This window comes from Bombyx mori, chromosome 8, assembly GCF_030269925.1.
Source record: "Bombyx mori chromosome 8, ASM3026992v2".
Taxonomy (NCBI): domain Eukaryota; kingdom Metazoa; phylum Arthropoda; class Insecta; order Lepidoptera; family Bombycidae; genus Bombyx; species Bombyx mori.
Genome location: NC_085114.1, coordinates 7,864,624 through 7,891,243, shown reverse-complemented (window position 1 = coordinate 7,891,243; position 26,620 = coordinate 7,864,624). Strand labels below are relative to the sequence as shown.

General features: G+C 34.3%; 1 long non-coding RNA gene across 1 annotated transcript; it reads right to left on the bottom strand.

Annotated features, from left to right (window-relative positions):
* Positions 1 to 24,727: 24,727 nt before the first annotated feature.
* On the bottom strand, positions 24,728 to 26,329 carry LOC134199216 (uncharacterized). The gene is made up of 3 exons (XR_009973594.1): positions 26,102 to 26,329; positions 25,633 to 25,865; positions 24,728 to 24,863 (listed from the first exon to the last, which is right to left on the bottom strand). It is a non-coding gene; the product is annotated as an uncharacterized LOC134199216 (long non-coding RNA).
* Between the last annotated feature and the right edge of the window lie 291 nt (positions 26,330 to 26,620).

Below are 26,620 nucleotides of genomic sequence, written 5' to 3'. Positions count from 1 at the left end.
GACCGATTTTGATGAAATTTTTTGTGCTTATCCAGTATTTATGAGAATCGGCCAACATCTATTTTTCATCCCCCTAAATGTTAGGGGTAGTCCACCCCTAAATTTTATTTTTTATTTTTTAGACAAAATTTTTAATTTCTATTTTTTTATGATACAACATACAAAAATACATACAATCCTCAATTTTCACCCTTCTACGATCAACTCTTCTTTTTTATTTGCTAATTAAAAACTTTAAAATTTTTTGCGAGAATTTTGTTTTTATTTTGTCATGGCGTAGAATAAAAAAATTCATATTACTCTGATATTTTCACTCCTCTACGATCAACCCCTATTTTTTATTTGTTAATTATAAACTTTAATTTTTTTGGCAAGATTTTCATTTTTATTTTTATTTTGTCATGAATTAAAATAAAAAATCTGATGTTACTCTAAATTTTTCATCCCTCTATGATCAACCCCTATTTTTTGTTAATTATAAACTTTAATTTTTTTGGCAAGTTTTTTATTTAGTTTTATCATGACTTAAAATAAAAAAAAACATATTACTCTCAATTTTCACTCTTATACGATCAACCCCTATTTTTCCATCCGCAATAAGGTTGCAAGATGGCAAACAAATATTATAATTGTAGTACGATAAATTCTTATTCAGAGTTTATAATTTCAAGTTCCTTTAATTATGATTTTTTTAAATTGAATTTGATCTCCCGCGCTCGCCGGTCGACTACTGATCAACTATCAATCGATCAGCTATCCCCACCAGGTGTCACCACTGATCCAGCAAACATCAGGTAGTAGGGATGGGGACGAAGCCGGTCTCCTGTCTTACTTACTCACTATACATCATAGATTATACACTTAATATATTTGAGAGCTATACAATACTATACATTTTTCAGCCATGTTTTGTTGGTTTTATTTGTGTATCAATAGTATGTTCAGTAGGTCTGAGAATCGGCTACTATCTATTTTTCATACCCCTAAGTGAAAAGGGTTGTCCACCCCAAACATTTATTTTTTATTTTAATTTTTTGGATATATTTTTTTGTTTATAATGAGGTATTATGTGGTTAAATGAGGTGTTTATTACTACAGTAGAATTTCCCTAGAAATCTTATTTAAGGCAACACAACGTTTGCCGGGTTAGCTAGTTATAATATAAATATTTCAATCTCTCTCTCTCTCTCTCTCTCTAAGCGTTGTATGTCACCGTTTGATCGACTTTTCTTTCATGACTGATTTTCTGAAAGAGGTCTGAGTGTTAAGACCGCATTTAAAACTAAAGTAATTGATATTGTATACAATGAAATGTTAATAAGTTAATAAATAAATAAATACGTTTGACACCGATGCTGATACGATAATAGTTGCAATATCTATTTTACAAAAGTACTAAACAAGATACCGTACCCAATAATATATAATATATATATATATATATATATTTATTTATTTATTGCTTAAGTGGGTGGATGAGCTCACAGCCCACCTGGTGTTAAGTGGTTACTGGAGCCCATAGACATCCACAACGTAAATGCGCCACCCACCTTGAGATACAAGTTCTAAGGTCTCAAGTATAGTTACAATACTTTCGTTAATAACGAAGTATAATTTTAACAACCTGATAATGCCAATCAATCACTGTCGAAACTTAAGTTTGAAATTCAACGGATCGGTTTTAAAACAGAATTTAAAGCTCAAGGCCGGAACGCGTCATCAGCAGCATAATTCCGGGGATTTCACTTGTTGTTCCCAAGTCCGGTTCCCATCCGAGCTTTAATTAGTTCATCAGATAATTTAGTTTGCGCAGCGCTCGTTATGCCAACGAAGTGGACAGGCTAATGCAGCCTGAGCCTATAATCTAATTACTCGACGAGACAAATACAAATTACTGACGCTGCCTGTACCTGCCCTCGATGAAAGACGAGTTTTAGTGAGACGCAGCTTACCCAGGATTTACTCTGGGAAAATGTGACACACGTGATCTTAGCCTGTCTGAATGGAATAATTGGATGGTTTAAGAGGACATCGTGAGTTATTGTGCGATGTGAACTGAATAAATCCGTGCCTAGATTTAGTAATTTATCTATATATTAATACGTGAAGCAAAAACTTTGTATCGCTTTTTACGAAAATTGCGCGGACGGATGAGTATGAAATTTTCCACACTTATAGAGAATATAGAGAAGAAGTGCAGAATGCTAATTTTTTTTTTTAAATAATGCATAAAAGATACATAAAATCAATAAAGAAAACATTACACACTACATGCCATGTATTTAACGCACACAGGCATGCATACTATTTATTGTCAAACTTTTGTTCTTGACGTCTGTGGTCAAATTGAGAATAGATTAAATATTGTTTGTTTTTGATAATATTTTTTATAGTATAGTCTTGGCGAAATTTGTGATTATATAAGTATAAAATACAATCATAATAGTGTACAAACTTACAATTCCAATTAGTTATAGTCGAATTTCGACTACTGCGAGACCTCTAGTTACTTTAATTATTTGATATTTATTTGATGTCGTCGTGGTCTGTTGTATAATATGTCTGGTATATACTCGTACCCGCGCGACTTTGCCAGTGTTCAAATCTCGCAGGTACGTACCAATTTTTGCTACACCACAAATTTCTATCACGGTATCAAGGAGTAACGTCTTGTAATGAGACACTAACGCGCAAAAATTGTATTTTCGGAATTTCGATACATTTAAGATAATATAACGATAATAAGACGATGTGATGTCTATGAGCTCCGGTAAACACAAAACAAACTAACCATTACCCCTATATTGTAAATGTCCCAAAACTATTATAATATTTTGTGAATACAGACGCTAGGATTATTTAATATAAACTCCGGGTAGGGTGGTTTGAAGTCATTGTTTTTTTTTTTATTGCTTAGATGGGTGGACGAGCTCACAGCCCACCTCGTATTAAGGGGTTACTGGACCTCATAAACATCTACAACGTAAATGCGCCACCCACCTTGAGATATAAGTTCTAAGGTCTCAAGTATAGTTACAACGGCTGCCCCACCCTTCAAACCGAAACGCATTACTACTTCACGACAGAAATAGGCAGGGTGGTGGTACCTATCCGTGCGAACTCACAAGAGGTCCTACCACCAGTGAATGAAGTATGTTTAATGTAAATCAGACTTTATCTTCTAGTCTCAAATTTAATGTAGGCATTCGTGTTGTGATAGCTGATATAGGTTATTGTAACGCTTCATATCATCAGGAATCGTCTTCCTGTCGTTGATCCATCTAAAGCGATAAAAAGTTATTGCGTAACTTGATACTTGCGTTGATTACAAGCCTCAATATGACACCAATTAGCTAATTAAAAGCAGTAGCCATAACAGCCTGCGAAAATTCCAATCTCACTTAGCATCAACATAGGAAAGCGGATTAACTAGTGATCCTCATAAACATTTAATCCCAGGAATTTGAAATATTAGCGCGGCATACGAGCGCCGTCAGCTCACTAACAACGGCTCCAGATGCTTGAGACAAATGAATAAATTATCTACCAGAGATCTGACTTTCATATGACGATGGATAGTTGAAACAAGGACTGCACAGTTTCGTTGAAAAAATTAAGCTTTCGGTTTTCAATTTTGGTTTACTCGAACTTGAATATAAAAAAATATATTATTATCAAATTTCATTCAAAAGATAAGCAATTTTAACAAGCATACTTAATGTCAGATAGACCATCTCTTTGGCACCGCAAAATAGTCTGTTGAAAAAATAAGGAAAAAGCAAATTATTAATCATATTACGAGTATTTGCGTAACGATTCTTTTCCAAAGTACTTTAATATTAAACAGAAATGAGAAACGAACTGTTACTCTGTTTGAATAGATCCTCATATTTTCGAGGCCTGGAGGGATTAGCACAGACAAAACGCGAGGGGTAACTAAAACTTATTACGTAACCGCTTAAGAGACGACCGCAATGGGGGACCGGATTGGAGTGTGAACTAAAATTGTAGTTGAAATTTGCAGCGTTGCTGAAAAAACAGGGCGATGAATCATCGTAATGAGAATATAAAATAACTATAATTAATATATTTTTTAATGTTAATCATATATTTTATCGTTACAACTCTTATAGGTACAACAAGGTAAGATGATTCTTAAATTAATAATTTTGTGCAGCGACCTGCGCGTGCGCGTCATTCAATTTTTCGAAACTCACTGTCAGTATTTTTACGAATCCTGCGCAGACGTCGGTCGCACGGCGTTGTTCGACATTTTAGGGTTCCGCTTAGCGTGCGAGGATTTGTTTTATTATAATTCGGTTCCGCACGTTACAGTTTATTATTTTTAAAATATGACAATCATACAGAATACTCGTAGCGAATAGTGGGCTACAGCATAACTCAACTTGTAATCGTTCATAAAATTCTGGTAGTTTAATCGTTACAATTATCCTATTAAAATACTATAATTTATAATTAATAGCCTTATTTATATTAAACTTTTTTTTAAACTATCCATCGTGAGATTTAAAACAAAGCAACTGTCTAGAGATTCAAGAAATCAATAAAGTCTGACCGCTCAATAGAGTGAAAAGTGTAAGTGTAGCGTTAATTTACTTGTACAATTTTAAAATTACACAATTCATTTTTATGCTCTGGAAATACTTTTATTTCAACAAAACGATCAATAGCTTTCTTCACAAGCAATAACTTTTACTACCGTAGTCTATTTTTAAAATCGATGTCTGGGTGGGCTCGGAGTCGATTTGGAGGTTTCTGTTGCTACAAAGCCTAAGCCTGTCTACAGACATAACAATATCAATTGTTAATCTTGAGACTTGAAATGTGCCAAGGTCAGTTTCTCATAACTAGAAGAAGATTGAAATTTTACTTACGACGAACTAACGGCTATCCTACTCATCAAATCGTGTTTTTTTTATTGGTTATATGAGTGTACGAGCTTACAGCCCACCTGGTGTTAAGTGGTTACTGGAGCCCATAGACATTTGCAACGTAAATGCGCCACCCACCTTGAGATATAAGTTCTAAGGTCTCAGTATAGTTACAACGGCTGCCCCACCCTTCAAGCCGAATCGCATTACTGCTTCACGGCAGAAATAGGCGGGGTGGTGGTACCTACCCGTGCGGACTCACATGAGGTCCTACCACCAGTAAACAAAACTGCGCCACAGTAATTTAATTTTTTAAACTTTTTAATTTAATTTAGCAAATAGTTCTTTTTTTGAAACAAAATTCCTTAAGGAACGGTGCGGAAGGGTACCCTAACCGGGAAAAAACGTCCATAGCGTAAGATTTTTGTTACTTTTGTAGTCTTAGTATGATAGCTATATAGTGTCTAATGTATAGTCTACGTGATGACGGTTATTATTATTATTCATATAAATACCTGTTCCTTTGTATATTATTATTATTAGATATTTTTTAAATATCATTGTGAATAAAATAAAGTAGTTTGTTTTTTTTTTTTCAATATACAAATCGCAATAAAAATGTATACTCGAATTATTATTTTCTTTGTACCTTAAATATAACTTAAAATTAATATTTTTATAATAAGGAACTTCGTTCCTATTCGGTGTCCCACCACACCACACATCTTCTTTTCTTATTTTTGATACGCAAATAAGGTTATATACCTTGGTATAGGAGTATGAAGTTTTAATTTTATTGCGTATTGACGACATACTCTTAAAATTTAGCCAATATAAAATTTGATACATTAAAAACCAATAATTTTCCACCTACATATTTTCCTTTCTTTCTATTCGTTTTTATTTTACTTTAAAAGTACTCATTGTTAGAAATTTGAATGTGAACGAACACACATACATTTTTTTTATAACGACCCGTACATCGGTGTCATACACACGACTTGAATTTCCATATCTAAATGGAAACGACCCTATACAATCAATTTTGTTCCCACATTCCATTCGAAAACTGCACCTGTGAGAATATGGATTGTTTATTTCTGTACCGATTGGAATTGAAATTTGGAATGTACGGTATGAGGGCACTACTACTTTTGTTGTTGTTTTGATTGGTGTATGTAAGTATTTTTTAAGCTAAAAAGAGTTTAATTCCAGTAAATATTGTAATAGTCTCAATACTACTTCACATATAATTAAAACGGTATTAGAATACAAGATGCTAACGTTTTGTTCTTCCTGCATAATGTGACCGAGCAATATATCGAAAAATATTTATGCTGATGTATGTAGTTTATTGACCGTATGGTAATACATATCGACGCTTGAAAGGCAAACGTGACTAAGGGACAATGCGTGAACTTTACAGTAGACTAATTTAAAGTTGAAATACCTAAAAACAAAATTAATTTTAACGAATCCAGCTGTAGTAGAATCTAGCTAGTAGCTGTAGGATTGAAATGATTTTAATAGACCTAGAAATATATTTTTTTTGCGCATCGAATATGGTTATTGCCTATCATTGATGTACAAAGCAGTTATTGTCGCTTAGTCACTTTAGCCTTTCAAGCGTCGATATGTAACTTTTATCGAAAAATGACATGGGTTTATAGTTTAAAATAGACGAGGTAGCCATTAGTAAAATAACATATTTTCAATTTTATATTTTAACGAAAAAAATAACACAAATAAATGCGGTGTTACATTATTGCGAAAATTAAAAAAATTTGAAAAACGAATAAAAGTTTAATTAAACTCCAAAATCTAGCTACGGCAAAATTAGATTAAAACTTTCTGTTAAATTGTTGTTGTTGATTACGCGTAAAGTTCGCGCCATGTTTTGCAATCTTGCTACACGTATTTTTACAACACTCCTTCCTGAAAAATTTGTCAGCATTGAGAATCGGCTCTGTGCGTTTGTTTTATCATACCGACACCCAGTAATAAGCTGTGACTAAATAATCGTGACAACTTAGTATTGGAAACAAGTTCATTTAATTGATTTTTTTTGTTGTTGATAAATGGTAGGTATGCCAGAAAACCTTATATTTGATATGAGGTGGTAGCTGGAAATCATACACATCATAATCTGTGTTCCGCTACCAGTTTCGAGACATAAATACGAACTTTCATTTGCATTGAAAGAAAAGCTTACAAAGAGCATCTGTCTGACTTTTGAATTGGAACGAGTAAACGCTTCGCGGCAGAAAAAAAACCTAGCTAGAATGCTTATACGGACAAAGACGAAAAAACTAACTAGTATTGAAATAGTAGGGATCGAAATTTAATCAAGTAAGTGCTTTTTGTCGTTTCATTATAAATTGATTGGTTGGAGTTCTATCAAAGGAACAAAGGAGGTGATCGAACTCCGATAGAACTGATGGTCGATTTGTTGATAAAGTCGCTTTGTAAGTCCAAGAGTAATGGATATTATATTGTTGATAACACGAGAAAGCTTTAGTTAAAATAGGTAACGTCATCGGCAATGATTGCTTCGTTGATGCTCTGACAAAAACTGGGGGTAAGGCATACTTTAAACATGTTAGATACCCTTATATTGTTTATATCTGCCGTCAAGTATTTATAGCACCCAGTATGGTGTGTGGGGTAGTGAGTGGTGGTATGACTTCATGATGCCTTAAAGACGTTGGTAACCACTCAACACTAGGTGGACTGTTTTCCAGGTCATGTAATTTTCGATACAAATATATCAAGAGCAAAATATATTTCAAAATTCCAGAAATGCTGCTGAAGTCACCAGTGATTAAAATACTGGTACTAGGTGGAAAACACTAGAACTCATTAAAGCTACTTTATACTTTTTAAACTTTAGTAGTCATGGATGTTCGATGCTATGTATGAAATGATAAAAGCGCGATTTTAGTTAAATTTGCGACTCGGGAAAATTTAAGAAAATGTCAGTATTTTCGTATGGTATATCGGTTTGATTATAACAGAGATATTTGTCAGGGAAATAATTACTTTTACATTAAATTTTGAGTAATTAAATTTTGAATACTCATATATCCTAAAGAGCAAAAAAATGGGATTTTAGAAAACAATACGATTTGTTGCAAATTAATACTCAAATAGCTACACATCAATATTCGTTCTATCATTAACATAATGATATAATAATGACTTTCTAATGAATTTTTAATGTTTTTATATTAATGAGAATTAAACACGTAGTACGTCATCTTGCTTTGGCAAAAAGGCTAAAAATAACTACACAAAGAAAAATAGGAATAACTCCGGCGAAGCTTCCTTTCCAGAAATAATTTGATAAGAATTTCCTGAAAAAGAAAACCTTTTGTCTACGAAAGCACTGGAAAAAATGTGTCACGGAATCTTATTAAATTTTCTTTTAACTTGTCAAAATTTAATAAAGAATCGAGACCGACCAACTCCATTCAGCGAATCTCACTTGAATAATAATCGAGAAACTGGATTACTTGTATATTTTCTTACAAAAGTTAAATTATTACCGAATTGTATGCCGAAAACAGCGCGGCATAATAAACAGTGGCGTTTTGTTTAATTGTTTAATTAATTTCCATTAACTAACATTTTCGTTGTTACAATTTTGTTTAGAAACTCACGGTGTTCGCGTTTTGATATTTAGATTGGCCTATAATAATTTTTCAAGATTTAAATATAAATGTTTTGTTCGATAAGAAATTATTGTAACCTTGTACTGGATAGCATGTTGACTATTGTACATGTTTGCACGGAATACTTTGTACAGACGTTGTACGTGGCTTTTACGAAATAATTAACAGTAAAAAGTATTTTTTATGAGCGAAAAGAGAGGACAATCCGCGAACTTAACGTGAATGTTATCAATTACCTCGAGGCATGTGGTCGAAACCTTGATTGTATTATAAAAATACTTAACCCTTCAAAATGAAATGAATGATTGTGGCCATCTAATCAATGCATGTAATCTCAAAATAGGCTGTATTTTGTGGGTTTGATTTCTTTCTCTCATGAAGATTGATATCATCATTTGCCTGAAGAGGCAAGCTGTGTTTTTGACCTCTTTGCAAGAATATGCGTTCTCGCTATCGAAATTCTAAGGATTTATCTAAAAAAACACATTTATTAATCAATGTTTCAACCACTAAAGATGCCAATAAAACATATTATGCTTTTCTAGGTACATCCATAATCCGGTACTAAACTGATACACAACATTCCAATGTAAAATGAATGGAAATTAACAGACCACATCGCATTCAACAATACATGTAATTAATGAAATAATACTGAGTCACGTAGGAATATTCATTTGACTGCAGCATTTAAGAGAAATATTGTTCATTCTATCGAATCCCACGTTTAATTATGCTCTTTTAATTATTGTCATGTTTAATTTATAGACATGAGACGATTGCATTGTGTTAATATTTATCGAAAAATGTCATTCCCAGTTTCTGATGGCGTTGTAGAAACTTTAATCTCAGATAAGTAATCGCAGTGGTAATTAAAAAAATATAACTAATAAATTAAATAAAGAAACTGCCAATTTAAAAATTGTTTATAAATAGTTTTTGTCAATGTCTCTGGCTAATATGACCAATTACATAACTGGAAGATTAAGTAATTAATATGCTCTTGAAATAAACAAAATAACAATTATGTATTTGCCTTAAACAGAAAGGATGCTAAAATATCTTATATTTTGGCTTGCCAATCTTTTAATAACAAAACTTTATCAATAGATCAATCATTTAAGAAACAACTAATAAGATTAATATTGAAAGTAAGCTTGAACTAGGTTATGCTACCACAACTATTAATTATTATGAGAACTTTTCCTAGCTTATTAATTTTATTAATAATAATATAGTATTATATAAGTATAAGTATGAAACTATTTGTTGTTCATTGAGCGACTAAATTTCCGCGCACATCACTTGTCTAATACCCAAGCTCGGCATATATCTTCGCCCGCATGTTATAAGGTTAGTTCCATCCGTAGGGTAGGTCACAGGTAGCCTCTTTCCCAGGGCTTCAAATGTTTCAAAATTAGTTTAGCGGTATGGGTATGAAACCTAATAGGCAGACAAAGTAGCTTTCGTATATCATTTACATTTACTATGTAACTTTTAACAGTGAAACAGTGAATCCAATAAACTGACGCGACGAACATTTTTTGCACCAAACAACGTTAGTTAAATCTAAAAAAAGCCCATCTTGAGGTCCAGACTAATTTCTGTTTGCGAAAAACAAAAATCGTCTATTAACAAATATACTAGAAAATCGTACTTAATTGCTTTGTCTTTGTCTATCCATATCTATACTGATGATATTATAAAGAGGAAAGATTTGTTTGTTTGTTTGTACTGAATAGGCTCCGAAACTACCGAACCGATTTAAAAAATATTTCATTATTTGAAAGCTACACTATCCCCGAGTGAGTATACTGATTTTTTTTTTAATTAGGGATCCTTACTAAAACTGCAATAATGTAACTCAAGGTGTAAAAAAACACCTAAAATATTCTTTACATCGCGTACGCTGGGAAAACTATTAATGATAGAATAAAATAATGCACTATGACTTTGTAGAACACATTATTATTTATAAAAAATGTCCCAACAGCATATATCTAACTATTATAGTTATGCCACAATAAGTGTTCTTTTATTTTAAAAAATAAAACAACGTCAAATATCGAGCTCTGACTCAATAAACTTAATGGCTTTTGTTTTGTATGTATGTCCTTTTTACGAAAATTACAAAAATAATAATATAAAATTAATATAAAAATAGATAAAAAATATCATTTAAACGAAAATAAAAGTTCATTGAAATAATAATATTCAAACTATCTCTATAATTTTCTTTTTTTAGTAATCTGACGCAAATAGAAGGGTTGATGTGTGTATACTATTTTTTTTTTTTTGTTAAAAACCCGAGCGAAGCCAGAGCGTGTCGCTAGTGTTTGATAAAGTTAAATAAAAACAACTCAAAAAGAATAATGTTTCGTTATGTTGAATTTATAAAATGTTCTCTTTTTTTTTCTGCGTGTCAAGATCACATTGCAGCCGGATCCCATCTGCGTCTGACACCATTACCGAAGTGTTTTTGCGTACAAATGATGCCCCAACGTAAACGAGAAGTTATCCGGGCGTAACATGAACTTTCGAGTAAATGTAGCATGTGTTTAACCACGGCCATAATTTTAACTTAACGACCGTCTACGTGAGATAGATAAGTCGAAGTTTTCGACAGGGTACCGATTCCTGGCCCGGTTTATCGCACGCACGTTGGAAGAAATTTTAATGAATGTTCCCATAGTTTGTTAAAGATTTATTAGGCTGGGCTTATATTGCGTGAGGCGGCGGATTAACACGGCCTGTTTTGCTGAAGCTAATGGTGTCATTAAGTATTTATGTTTTTATAATCGCGATTACGTCGTTTCAGTGAACTATTTGTATAGTACATACGTGAGTGCTTTCTGTTAGGCGATCTAGATTCGAATCGTTTGAACTGCTGGGTTAATTTAACTCAATAACGAGAAACGACCGTTGTTTAATTGGAGCGTGTACGTTTGAAATTATAACAATCATGTTTCGCGTGTAATGCGGCTGTTTTTATGAAATATTTATGTTTACTACTTACTGTTAGGCATTGAACTTTTGTGAATGCCTATTTAAATAAGGATTTGATTCAACTGATGACTGACACATATTAATGTTAAAATGTTTAGAAAACGTTTAAGAGAAATATCAGATATTTAGTTACACTATGTGCGGAGCATCGTGCCACAAGGCATCGCATCGCGAGAGCATCGGTATCGCAGGATTTGACTGATGCATGACAACGAACACTCTGTCAAAAGTGTACGACTAGGAAGAAAGAATTTATAATCTAAGTATGTAGGATAAGTTGCAAAAAAGCATAATCAATTTTATTTATATTTTTCCACCTATCATAGTCTCGCTATTATTATTCTTCGCTCTTTCCTATTACCTGTTTATCTCTGTATTAGCTGCCTGCTTTTAATCTCCGTTTTCGTATATTTAAGATCAATATGTTTCATAATATCATGCTAGAAGATCAATGTTTTTTGTTTGCTACGATAGACGAAAGTGCTCTCGACCTACCTGGTGTTAAGTAGTTACCGGAATCCATAGACATTAACAACGCATTATTATGCATGATGTCATTCCTTCAAGGGGAAATCATTCGTGAACATTTGTTTAGTACGTATTTCGTTAGAAATATTGGTATTTACCCGCGGGATTCCAACACAGGCACAATCGCATCGCTCGATAGGAATGCACCGGACGTCTTATCCTTTAGGCCATTGAACACTCAAAAACAGTTCATTCATGGCTGTCCATTGCTGTTTCCATATTCCTGCTTTTTATGTTAAAACAATAAGTAAAATGTTCATGAACATTTAGTTTATCGATATCCTTTTTTATCTCAACTTGTACTCTCCATAGAATAGGATCGTTGGCATAAATGAGTTTATCTGAATTAAAAAGTAAGTAACCATTATTATGCCCTGACATAACAATATGAATATACATAAACATACATTGCAATATCTTGATTAGTATCACAATTTTTTTTTTGTTTGTGTTTATAGTAGGTGAGTTCATGGTAAAATTTGGTGGGAACTATTTGGGATCACAATTATACATATGAGAACAATGCATTTCTCTGCCTTCAAACTACAACGAGCGCTGTGCCTACCAGTGCTACGTTACTCTTTTGTACTCTTTTTTATCAGTATTAAATAATTCAATAAAATTATTTTTACTATGTATTTTACTCATAATTTGAATGATTCATTATTAGTTTGCAAAATTGAAGATCAGGTTATATACTACTTGAAATCCACCCTAATAAACAAGTTAAAATACTTAATACATCCACAAACGTTCTAGAAACCCGTGAAATTCGTTTCACGTCCCCTTGTGAAATGTCAAATGTGTGAGAAGTGCTTGAGAGCGCCTTAGGGGTGATCGGATTAAACATTACAGCGACAAACGTCTTGCTAGAATGATATTTGATACTTTTCTAAAATAATTATTTAAAATGTACGTGTGAATCTACAATGTTACGTGTTTAGGTCTGTTTGTTTCTTCTCGTTATAATTCGATGCATGGAAAATTATTGAGGATTATTTATATACATCTGCAATGCTAGGGGCTTGAAACAAGCACACTGTATATCGGAAAATAATATTAATTCAAACCCCATTTGAAGCTTTTTCTATACTCATATTCTCATTTCTTCACGGTAGCGTTCTACCTGATATTCTTGGTATTAAGGAAGAAGCCTCCAGTGCCTTGCCCTTGAGGCTAAGAAGTATAATAAAAAAAAAGACGTGTGGCACTCGGAGACTGCCGCGGTAAAGCTATTGCTTAGCATTTTTTATCAACTTATGCAATTATAAATCAACAATAATGATTTAATATTAAAACAACAATAAAATAAGATCCGGCGAGAAACTTTAATATTAAAACAACAATAAAATAAGATCCGACGAGAAACTCAGTGGGCTAGCTTTCAATGAATCTGCTACATTGTGAGTATTCCATTTTGACCGTGTACTCACTAGAGGGCGCTACATGGGATAGAGACACGCCTTTGGATGCTAGTTCTAACTCTCATTCGCTCAGAACCAACGGCTTAGCTAGTTTATTTTTAATGCCACTCCAATCACTGAATGAGTAGTAGGAGTAGTAATAAAATTCTTCGACTAAGCGATAGAAAATGGTACGCCCAACGCATTGTAATGTGATATAATTTTCTATTTTACAATTCTGTTTGTCGCGCGCACGAAATTATATCAGATATTTTGATAGTACATAAATCGGTGTTTAGACTTCTTACTTTAAACACTACACAAGCGCAAGGTGTTGACCACGAGTTACATAATAGGCGTAGTGAGGGGTGGAAGGTTTTTTTCGTTACGGAATTTCATGACTCCACTCTCAAGCCGCACTCAAGGCCCGCGATAAAATCTATGCAATAGCTTAAAAATTTGACAGTAGCTGAAATGTTTTGTATTATTTAATGTTGAACTTCATCGACGAATTAGAATTTCACGTTTAGTTTCTCAATAAGAACCTTTTGCACAATCTTTTAACTTAATTCGAGCATTCTTTAAAAGGGTCTCTCTCCCCTTGACAGCCCTAGTCGGTAATCCGTTCGAACCGAAGGGTCACTTTCCAATTACATAATTGTCTACTGGAGCACGTTTCTAGTGCTCTAAACGTCACTGAAATACGCTATTTGCGTGATATCCAAGATAAGATCTCACCCTAAAACAAAAGAACAAACGCATATTGGAAATATTTACAATTTTCGAATTTAAGTCCCAGTTTTAAGACAAACTAGATGATGAGCTTTGCTCGGTTTTTTTTTATAACGCCATCTTGTTGTCTTTAAAGCGGTTAGTTGCCCTCAATTAAGAAAAATAGTATTATTATTCGCCAATAGATGTCCGGAAGAGTTGATTATTGAAAACACGAATAAAACAACATTTTCTGAAAATAAATCGTAGCTAGATCGATTCATCGCCCCCGAAATCCCCTGTATACTAAATTTTATGAAAATCGTTAGAGCCGTTTCCGAGATTCAGATTATATATATAGTAATATACAAGAATTGTTCGCTTAAAGGTATAAGATAACAATAGAGAATTCATAATTACACATTACAGTAATTTCAAAGATTTTAAAATCGTACTGGTGGTACGGCGTATGCCCCCACGGATTGATACGACCTTCCTGCCTATGTCTGTCTGGGTGGAATTTCATTTACCTCTTTGTAAGTATTTTGTAGTCAAACAATTGAATCTTCAAACATGAGCCCCGAGGTGGTTCCTATGTTTGCATTCATGTTGTGATTACTATGATCTCTAGTAGGCGGCCAAGCACCAAGTGGAATATGACCTTGTGTAGACTATATAGACTAGTGCAATGAAAAATAGAAGTAAATTATTACTTTCTGGAAGCAATACTTAAAGGTCATTAAGACTACTTTAACAGTTTATCTCGAGTTAATATTATTTCCGACGGATATTACGGGCGAACTAACATGTGATTATACTGTAAAAATTGTTTTATTTCTGTACAAATATGACTCGGAAAACATTCAATTACGATATCGGTAACAAAAATTCTCATATACATGCCAATTTTCAAATTTAAAAGCATGTGAAGTTTATTCGCTTTTCTTGATTTTTTTTTAAAACGAGACTATCAAAAGTTATCGGAACGAGAAAGTAAGACCGTGGCTCTCCCTAGACGTGCCCAGTCAAGGTAGCAAGCGATGATTTCTTTAGTGCTGAAACTGGAGCAACACCTTGATTTATTGGCCTTGAATAACCCGCAGTGGCGTCCGACCAACTTTGCTAATTAAGAGAAAGATTAATTTCCCTTTTCCCTTAAACAATTTCCCCTAAAAGTTACAACACTTCGAAAGTATTTTTCGGTTATAAAAAATGTAATTTGATTTTTTATCTCGGTCGAGAAAAAAAAAAGAATATAGCAAGAATATTTTATCGTGATTTCGGCCGTAATTAATCTTCTGAGATAAGTTTTATTGGTTGTATAAATTAATATTTTTTAAGGAAACCGTACGCCTCTTTTGAATTGCAATTAAGTTAAGTTTTTTTTGGTACTGGGAGGGTAGACAAACCTATGGCCTAGTCATAATTAGTTACGAGAGTCCTTTTGACGCGTTCACCCACACTCATTACCTATATATCGACATCGGAATTTCTGTTCTAAGTCCACAACACAAACCATCAGATAGACTTCAAACCCATTGCCTTCGGTGATATTAAAACATGTCTTAGAAAATTGACCACTTCGATAAAGCGGCACGACACGAGAACCCTCTCATCGTGGCCGCCGGTAACTACATTCCCGATCCTGCGGAAAGAATGGAAAGCAGTCGACGTTGCCCAAAACACGTCATCTCGGGTCCTCCCGATCCACTAACGGTCCGTCGCTTGCAACGAAGGGCTCGACGAGTAAATTAACCCTCAGACAGCCCACTGAGTTTCTCGCTGGATCTTCTCAGTGGGTCGCGTTTCCGATCCGGTGGTAGATTCTGCGAAGCACGGCTCTTGCTAGGGTTCGTGTTAGCAACGTCGTCAGGTTTGAGCCCCGTCAGCTCACCTACTAGTTAAGGTTACGCTGGAATAGCCTCTCAAGGCTACCAGCTTAGGTAGGGAAAAAAAATATTGAAGTCCCAATTATTACTAAACTATTGTAGCGACTCTAATGGAAACGGGGAAAATATTCTCGATAAAAGCGCGCACTATAATAGAATTTAAATGTTTCTCATAAAAAGTTCACATTGAAATCAAGTTTAGTAAGAAGTGCACTTAAGCTTTCGTTTAAAAAAAACAACTAGCCACTCAAAACAGAGAACAAAGTATTTTGAACGCGGACAAAAGCTTTTAATTATATTTTACTGATTTGGAAAAAAAAACCAGGAAAAAAACATACATTAAAAATACTTTTCATTTAATATTAGATTTTTTTTAAAGCTTAGTTTAAAAATCATGCTTTAATAGCTCTTATATTGTACACTATTCCCCTCTTATACATCGTATTTCTCTCTGCTAATGGTTTGCTGGAAGAAAACTCATGAATGAGTTAAGCTCGCCTTTGTACATAGTATTTAGACATTCTTTAAATCTGTTTTTATTGTATTTTCTTTTTGTGTACAATAAGTATAAATAAAAATATATTAAAAATACATACACTCTAAAATAAAAACAACTAAAATTAATCGTTAATGATAAACGAGTGAACAGAAAATAATTTCAAAAGTAGGACATGAAAAAAGTTTAATCCGATGACACGAAATCGTCACAGAAAATTTTAATAACAACGTTTACGTTACTATAGGCATTACTTACACAAACATTTTAACGGTAAAGGTCCATTCTTTGATCCCTAATGATTACAATGAACTTGTAGCACGCCATAAACTCATTTACTGGCTGCCCCCTAATCTTAGTCGCTGTATTTAGTTTCTCATTTAGTCGGCTGGCGTGTGGCTATAAGGTTATTAATATGGACTTAGCCATATAATGAACCGTCGGACGCGTTACCCGTGTCCGTTGTTCTTTGATAATGAAAATATATTAGGAAGGAATACATGCAGGTGTTATGGTCTACTTTGTGTGATTCAAGGTCCGTTATCGTCAATGTCTGTCTAATTCCGTTGGCTAACCTTTAAGACTGAAACTTTGGACAATGGTAATAATAAATTGGAATCCTTCATAGCTAATTCATTGTGTTCATGAACGAATTAAAATCACTGAATACATGACCTCTAGCAAATAGTGTTATTTCTTCATTTATTATTAAAACAAATTTACGACGAATTTTCGAAGTCGTCGTGGCCTAAAGTATAAGATGTCCGGTGCATTCGTATCTAGCCATGCAACGGTGTCCACACGGGTAGGTACCACCACCCCGCCCATTTCTGCCGTGAAGCAGTAATTCGTTTCGGCTTGAAGGGTGGGCCAGCCGTTGTAACTATACTGAGTCCTTAGAACTTACATCTCAAGGTGAGTGGCGCATTTACGTTATAAATGTCTATGGACTCTAGTAAAAACTTAGCACCAGGTGGGCTGTGAGCTCGTTCACCGACCTAAACCATATAAAAAAACGAAGATTTACGTCGTTCAGTATGATGTTATAATTTTAGTATTTAGGTAAATCCAAACTGTTGTTTTTTTAAATAAATATAGGTTAAAATAATTTGTTGTCTCCACTTACACGTTGCGATCAGCAAATATTATGCCGCGTTGTGTTTTTATCTCGTCTCCTTGAGCTATTGTGAATATAATATCATTATTTGTCCACTGAATCTATGTAATAATCAGTCGAAAGAATTCCACTGCTGGACCTCCTCCCAAAGATATTGATTCATCTCGCGTACCACTCACTGGTGGTAGAGCATGCTGTAAGTCCGTATGGCTGCAACTGTAACATAACAATCTGCCTATTCTCAGTAAAAATCTCTTATGGTATTAAGTCTTCGTACGTATGAAGGAGGCAGCATTAACTTTGTGTATGGTTTCTAGTAATCGTTGAACTTATGACAGGCCGTATGCTTATCTAACATTGCAAGCTATAACTCGATTCGAATAAAGCATTTTTGGTGAAAAACTTTTTGCATAATTCAAAGATAAACATTTCAATGCCGTTTCATGTTAGCAAACAATTCAAATTGTCCTCGATCGAGCTAAACCAATTCTGACGTGGAAACAAGAGAGCTATCGATACCAAAATATGAATGAAGCTTTTTGGAATAGTGAATGTGAATTTCATTTTACTCGTAATACAAAATATTATTTGACGTGAGAAACTTACTAAATCCTTTATTTTGAAGATTAAAACAATTTAAATTTACATAATTTGTATATTGAATTTCTTACGAAAGTATCCAAACAGTTGAAAATTTGTACGGTAAGCTTCTATATATTAATACGTGAAGCAAAAACTTTGTATCCCTTTTTACGAAAATTGCGCAGATGGAGGAGTATGAAATTTTCCACACTTATAGAGAATATAGAGAAGAAGTGCACAATGCAAATAAATTTTTAAAATAATGCATAAAAGATGCATTAAATCAATAAAGAAAACATTACAAACACTACATACCATGTATTTGACGCACACACGCATGCATACCATTTATTGTCAAACTTTTGTTCTTGACGTCTGTTGTCAAATTCAGGATAGATTAAATATTGTTTGTCTTTGTTAATATTTTTATAGTGCAGTCTTGGCGAAATTTGTGATTATAGAAGTATAAAATACAATCATAATAGTGTACAAACTTACAATTCCAATTAATTATAGTCGAATTTCGACTACTGCGGGACCTCTAGTCTCTATAAAGGGACATCCATCTCTTTCTATCATAGTTCTGTTTCTTACTCTTACGAGCTACGTTTTCAAATTCTACAGTTCAAACACAACACAACACTGAAACAAATTAACTATTAAAAGTTGGCCCGCGATGCCGCTGCCTTAAATGCTTGTAGTAAATTCATTTATTGCCGCAGGACGGTTGTGTCAAGCGAAACTGAGCAGTCAGACGCAAAGAAAATTTCATCACAGAAACGACTTCGTAAATAGCGTTCCGTGTTTGTAACGGACTGCCTACTGGTCGTGATTTCGTGTCCCGTATTGTGTATTATAACTATGTGCATTCGTGTGAATTGTATGGGTACTTATGATCTATATATTTAAACATACATATATTAGGCATACTGATACTGTTTTAAATACTAAGTATGCATATCAGTATCGATTTCCTATAGTACTCATGGAGTATCCTGAATTGGCTCCAGATGGGCTTATGTGATTTGTCCACAATTATTTCTTGTGATTGGAATTATAAACAAAAAATTAACTCATTCGAAAATTATTCAATAGGTTTCGTGGAGAATCGTGATGTAGTGATTTCGATTCCCATAAGTATTGTATATTATATTATTTACAATCGTGTGATTTATTTGCTTTTTGTCTGGGTGCTTATGATCTATATATTTAAACATACTCATATAAGTATGCATATTAGGCATACTGATACTGTTTTAAATACTAAGTATGCATATCAGTATCGATTGCCTATAGTACTCACGGAGTATCCTGAATTGGCTCCAGATGGGCTTATGTGATTTGTCCACAATTATTTCTTGTGATTGGAATTCTAAACAAAAAATTAACTCATTCGAAAATTATTCAATAGGTTTCGTGGAGAATCGTGATGTAGTGATTTCGATTCCCATAAGTATTGTATATTATATTATTTACAATCGTGTGAATTATTTGCTTTTTGTCTGGGTGCTTATGATCTATATATTTAAACATACTCATATTAGTATGCATATTAGGCATACTGATACTGTTTTAAATACTAAGTATGCATATCAGTATCGATTTCCTATAGTACTCACGGAGTATCCTGAATTGGCTCCAGATGGGCTTATGTGATTTGTCCACAATTATTTCTTTTGGTTGGAATTATAAACAAAACATTAACTCAGCGTGATCGAGTGGAGGTTGTGACCCTTTATTTGTTGCTTAGATGGTTGGATCATCTACAACGTAAATGCGCCACCCAACTTGAGATATAAGTTCCAAGATCTCAGTATAGTTACAACGGCTGGCCCACCCTTCAAGCCGAAACGCATTACTGCTTCACGGCAGAAATAGGCGGGGTGGTGGTACCTACACGTGCGGACTCACAAGAGGTCCTACCACCAGTAAATTTTTCATCTAACAAAAGCTCTGCGTTACACACCTTCTACAATGCCACTCAGTCTGTGTTCCGAAGTCATCAGTCCAACTTTGTAAAGACTATTCTGTGGGACCAACTGGTACATTTACGGCAACTAGTCGTAATAAACGAGCTCTTTTCCTGTTTGAAAGGTTTTATGAATATTGTTTAACTTAGTAACATTTTCTCGAGGGAATAGTTTAGGCATTTTTAGTGTAGATATTTTAGAAGTACTTTCTTTAGAAGCTATACATACATACATATAAGTATGAACTACATTATATATAAAATTATTTGTCGGTTTTTTTAGATACTTGTTGTTTTATTTTCCTATTTTGATAAGAGTTCTAGCATTTTTTATTAAAAAATATTCAAAACGCTTATTATTTTTGAAATCTGTTTAAGGTATATTTCAACATTTATAATATGCGTAATTTCAGTTTGTCTAAATTTATTAGCGTAGATAAGTCTATGGGCTCACGATCCACCTGATTTAATTGGTTACAAGAGCCCAATACAAGTAACCACTGCCCATCTTGAAACAGTTGAAGTCCCAGTCGCCTTAGAATAGTGAATCACTTTTCAGACTTATGATTGATTGCTTCGCGGTAGGAATAGTCCGAATGGTAGCAAAAATCTGTGTACTCTGCATTTCCTACCAGTGGTCAAGAACTATAATACCGGTAGTATTAAAACTTCTTACTTTCAGATAAAAGGGTACTATGATTACAGATCCATGAAATTTTAGGGACAGGGAAGAAAATATTATTGGTCGTTATAGGAGATTTTGAACTACTAGGTAAGACTTATTTTAAATTATTCAATAACTACTTTTTATTATTCCTAATGTAATTTCAATATCTGGTTGACACATTAGTTTCCATATTGCATTTCGAACTTTTTACGAAATTTTACATTACGATCTGTTGGAATTTCACCACCCAAATATTATTTAACTGTAATTGAAAGTTCATGATTTTGACTTTATGATACATATTTAGTAAAATTGTTATTTTTCATAATAAAAAGATCCTAAAATCGAAGAAAAATACTTTTTTCGATCAGGTAGTTAAAAATAACACAAAAGGTTTTTCAAAAAAAAAAAAATACATAGATTACTCATATTGTATTCTGCAGCGCGAACCCGTTCTTTTTTCAAACAACGCTTATAGGGACAATAGGGTCAATTGTATTCGAAATTTTGTACACACGAGACCCCTAAACTATTTAACTATTATGTATATTTGACCAACAAGCTTCTCGAGTTTCTTGTTCGGGACAAAATTTCACAATTTCACTTGTTAACGTTCTTTCTTATTGTGTCCGTTTTCGTAAAGAAGCCTTCGACTTGCGAATTATTGAGAAAACTTCGCCAAAGTGAATAAAAATTCAATGATTTTTTTTGTAAATCTCCCCGGATATTCTAATACCATCTCGAGAGAAATTATTTTCTGTATTGATGCTCTGGTTTCTACTCGTTACTTGGAGGACTGTATCTGGTCGGATTAAGATAATTATTATAAAAAATCTTTCAGCAACATCGATACAGAAAATTTTAATATTATTATTATAGAGATATTTCTCTGAAAAATATTCTAGTTCAGGTCGTCGTGGCCTAAAGGATAAGACGTCCGGTGCATTCGTATGTAGCGATGCACCGGTGTTCGAATTTTTTTAAATTAAAAAAAAAATTCTAATGAAATACGTACTCAAGAAATTGTTCACGATTGACTTCCACGGTGAAGGAATAACATCGTGTAATAAAAATCAAACCCGCAAAATTATAATTTGCGTAATCACTCGTGGTAGGACCTCTTGGGAGATGGGAGTCCGCACGGGTAGGTACCACCACTCCGCCTATTTCCGCCATGAAGCAGTAATGCGTTTCGGTTCGGTGGGGTAGCCGTTGTAACTATACTTGAGACCTTAGAACTTGTATCTAGAGGTGGGTGGCGCATTTACGTTGTAGATGCCTATGGGCTCCAGTAACCACTTAACACCAGGTGGGCTGTGAGCTCGTCCACCCATCTAAGCAATAAAAAAAAAGTCGGTGGCCTGGGTTGGCCGGGCGTCCTTGGGGTGAGCTGCGCCGTCTGGTTGTAGTGTTGACTGCGACTGCGGTAACCCCCTTACCTCATCCGGGTTCTGACCTCGGAGGGGATCGGACGCTTGGGCGAAGATTGCAGGATTGCAGGGGAGTCGTTTAGTGGGTAGGGCCCTGAAAACATCCTTGGGCCCGCGGTCTCGCAGTCGCGGTCCGGTCCTACATACCCCGCGCGTCCCCTAGACGCGGGGACCTCGTAGGAGGTTCGACCACTGTCCCGAAAAAAAAAAAAAGGTTGTCTGTTAAGTCGGCTTACTGACGATAGTTGAACGTGACAACGTCATAAGAAAATACGCCTCAGAGAGAGGTAACGCCGCATGAGTCATGCTTTTTCGTGCGTGCAGCCGGCTCCATCGAATTACAAGACGTTGTCACGTCAAAAAAGGTCGGTGTCCTGGGTAATCTCGCTTTAAGAGTTACTTTTATCGCCACAAAAATAATTAGTAACGATAAAAAATTATAAATTGATATTTAAAATAACATAACAATAGGTGGAAATCAGTCACTTCCTCAAAATAATATTTTAAATAAGTACATTTCCTAACATCAAGTTTGAAATGAAACAAATTTTCAATTAAATCTTGAAACATTCACAAAGTATAATAGATTTGTAATACATTCACGCCTCCGTAATTACGAATCTGCTTTATTACACAGAGTCGCTTTATGAAGTACGAAGATATTACTGATAAACTTCAGGACCATCATATAATGAAAGGAAGCTCCTTCGAAAGCCGTAATGTCAAGAACTCCGTATATTTCTAAGGCATACTTCGATTGTATTTACCAAACAATTCTCAACCTTTTGAGGTACTAACTAAGCAACGTTGAAATGAAACAATGTCTATTGTACTCCGAGACTCATCTTTGAAATTCGGAAGATATTGGGTCGTTGACATTTGATGGAATAAAATGGTTGAATGTTGGCATCCTGTTGAGTTCGAATACTAATGATGTGGAATGAAATGTTTGAATGTTGGCACCCCGTTGAGTTCAAATACTAATGATGTTTATTGATAATATTATTGTTGAACTCCGAAGAAGTCTTTGACATTTTGTTTATTGTTTTCTGAATTTGGATTTATGTATGTTTTTCAAACGCTAGCCGTAGTTTATTTGAAGTGAAAAATTATATTTTATGTGGAGATGAGACAATATCATAGGTTTGCTTGGGATGAGGTGAAATGAAATATCCTTTCAACGCAATCGGGAATTTCTAAGAATTCAAAGAGTTTTATAGAAGCCACATCCAGCTATCTTGATTGAATCTTGATATCTTGAACGTTTTCTACAGATGTACTTATGGATAGTTAATAATCTTTAACGATCAAAGCAGAAGAAACTTAAGTAGACAAAATAAAAAAACATAAATTATTTCACACTTCGTGTTCCCTCGAAAATTGGACACCGAAGAATATTTTATTTGAAATTTGACGTTAAAAAAATCAGTTGCATTCACTTTCAGGTGACCTTAAGCACTGATAAGCCCCGATGAGCCGCGAGTTTGTCTGCCTATGCGTAGTGATTTAAAAAAATCAAGTTATACTGTGGATATACATACGTAATACAATGTTGGTAAAACTCAATTAGAGACACATGTCGCACGCATTGAAATCGTATCAACTTGGAATCGTATGTTGAACGAGATTTGATATCTAGGAGCGGACGAACGACACGAGGATTTAATGTTCCTTTTTACTCGATTTGTATTTGTATCTTTTACAATAATGCATCTTTAAGAAAGTATTGTATGATTACAAGAGATATGGAATTTATTTTGATTTAACAGAGAAAATAAAGAGTGGAAGGTTATTGTGGTATGGACACATTGTGCGTAGAGACAATGATCATGTTGCCAAAAAGACCCTGGGTATGAAAGTAGAAAGAATGTGAGGAGGGGGTGTCCTAAAAAGACTCGTATATACTGTGTGAAAGACGATATTACGAGAGAAGGGTGTGAGTGAAGAGATGACGTATTACAAAGCCTGAATGGAAAAAGAGGACATGGTGCGTCGACCCCACATTGGTGGATAAGGGCAAGAAAATGAAGATATAGGATTTATTTTTATTCAGACTTTAATTGAAATTTAATCAAATAAAGAAATACATGCAGTAGCCGATTTATTTGAACCTAGTTTCCTTAAATTTAATTTTTAATCTTAAAATAAATGAGCTCCATGATGATGAGCTTGACCCTCTGAGCAAATTTTTGTGTTATTCTCTTTAATTAAACTTATAAAATCAACACTGTTTTACTCATATCAGTAATCAAACTGGAACCAAATTGAATTAGGAACAAAATTAAAATGCTGTTTAATGACAACAATATTTTCACTAGAAATAATGATTTTATGTACATTGAATTTACATTTCTAAAAGCGCGGGGAACACATTATACAGCATAAATTTTTCGTGTAGGACATTAGTATGTTGTAAATCCTAAAAGTTCAGCCTCTGTTTTGTTCATTGCGGTCCATTCGTTGGGAATTTTCACTTAATTGGCCAACACGGTAATGTACTGGCTAAAACAGAAGTATACAAAAATTTTATTACATAAAAAGCGAACGTGTGTATTATGAGTTTACTTTTTTTTATTGTCTTTGCAGGCAGACGAGCATACGGTCCACCTGGTGGTGAGTGGTTACCGTCGCCCATGGACTTCAGCAATGCCAGGGGCAAAGCCAAGCCGCTACTTGCTTATGATTTGCATCAAATAATCGTTAAGAAATAGTAGAAAGAACTACTGTTGTGGAATAATTTGTGGCATTACTTTTTCAATACTACCATAAGAGTTCAAATAAAATAACAACACAGCAATAAACAACACAATGTTGTATGCGGAAAAAATCATAAAACATATTCAAATATGTAGTTTATTCAACAAAAATATCGGTCGCAGTTCATTACCCTTACTCCATTCAAACACGATTGATTGGAAATAGATCATTTACCTCCACTTAAAATGTTATCATGTCAAGCTTAATTTTTTATTTTGAGGTAACAAGGTTAAAAATATTTTGCTTTTCACGGAGTTCGATAAAAGAGAAAAAATATTTTATAAAAAGTGTGACTTTGTTTAATCTTCATGGTCTTGCGTCCTAATTGTTTAGGTACGTGTTTACATACTTACACGGACCGTGACCGAGTGAGGATAGTAAAAGTCTGTAACAGTATTTTTAGTAGTGTCTATGAATTGCGATTATCGAAAAAAATCGAAGGCAAAGTAACAATTATGGTGAAAACGAAACTTCGTAACGTGTAACCTACAAATAGCATTAAAATTGTACATACATATTTTAATGCCTAAAGTTTGAAAAGCATAGTCCATCCGTTTCAATTTTTTCCTCCTGGCTTCTACGTAAATAGTCCTTGGAAAGTCGTCACCTGCTATGGTCCATTCGCGTTCCCCCTAGCGCCTAATTACTAAACAGCTTAATGGATGAAACCAACTCATTAAAGCTGAGTGGAGGGCCGTTTAGAAATACTCTTTAGCGCCATTCATGTTGTGTGCAGCTGGACTGACTCTGGGAAAACGAGAGGTATATTTATTGAAAGTGGTGCGGTGAATACAAGATCTGAATTCAATTTCAAATAAAGAATTATTACTTTCTCATGAAAGTTAAGAAATGTATGTCTTTTCACCTTAAGTTAGCTTTTGTTATTAATGTTTTTTTGAATCATTAAAAGAACATAATTATATACTCCAAACTCTTTAAAAAGATTCTACTTGCTCGATTTAATAGACATAATTGTGGCTTACCGAATAAGCCGCCTGGAATAATGGTATCGCACGATGCAGTTATGTCCGTTTTTAAATTCCGCAAACAGGTACCAGATTTTCTAATAATACCTAAATATACTATGATATACATACTATCTTGATTTGTAAATTCCACTTTAAAATACTTTAAAATTATTTGTACCGATAATATTTCCGTAAACAAAAATAGAAGATCTCAGCTCGCCTGGAGTCCATCTATGTAGTGTATCTCATGCGAGCACTAGTCTGTATCTCTTAGTGTGTTCTCCGTCACCATAATAATGTACCTGGGTTCTGATTTTCCTACCTAAGCTACCTAGCCTTGAGAAGCTATTTCAGCGTAACCTTAACTAGTAGGTGAGCTCATAGGGCTCAAACCGGAGTGATGCTAACACTGACCCTAGCAAGAGTAGCTTCGCAGAATCTACCACCGGATCGGAAATGCGACCCCCTGAGAAGATCCGGTGAGATCTCAGTGGGCTGTGTCTATTAATTCGCTCGTCGAGCTCTTCGTCACAA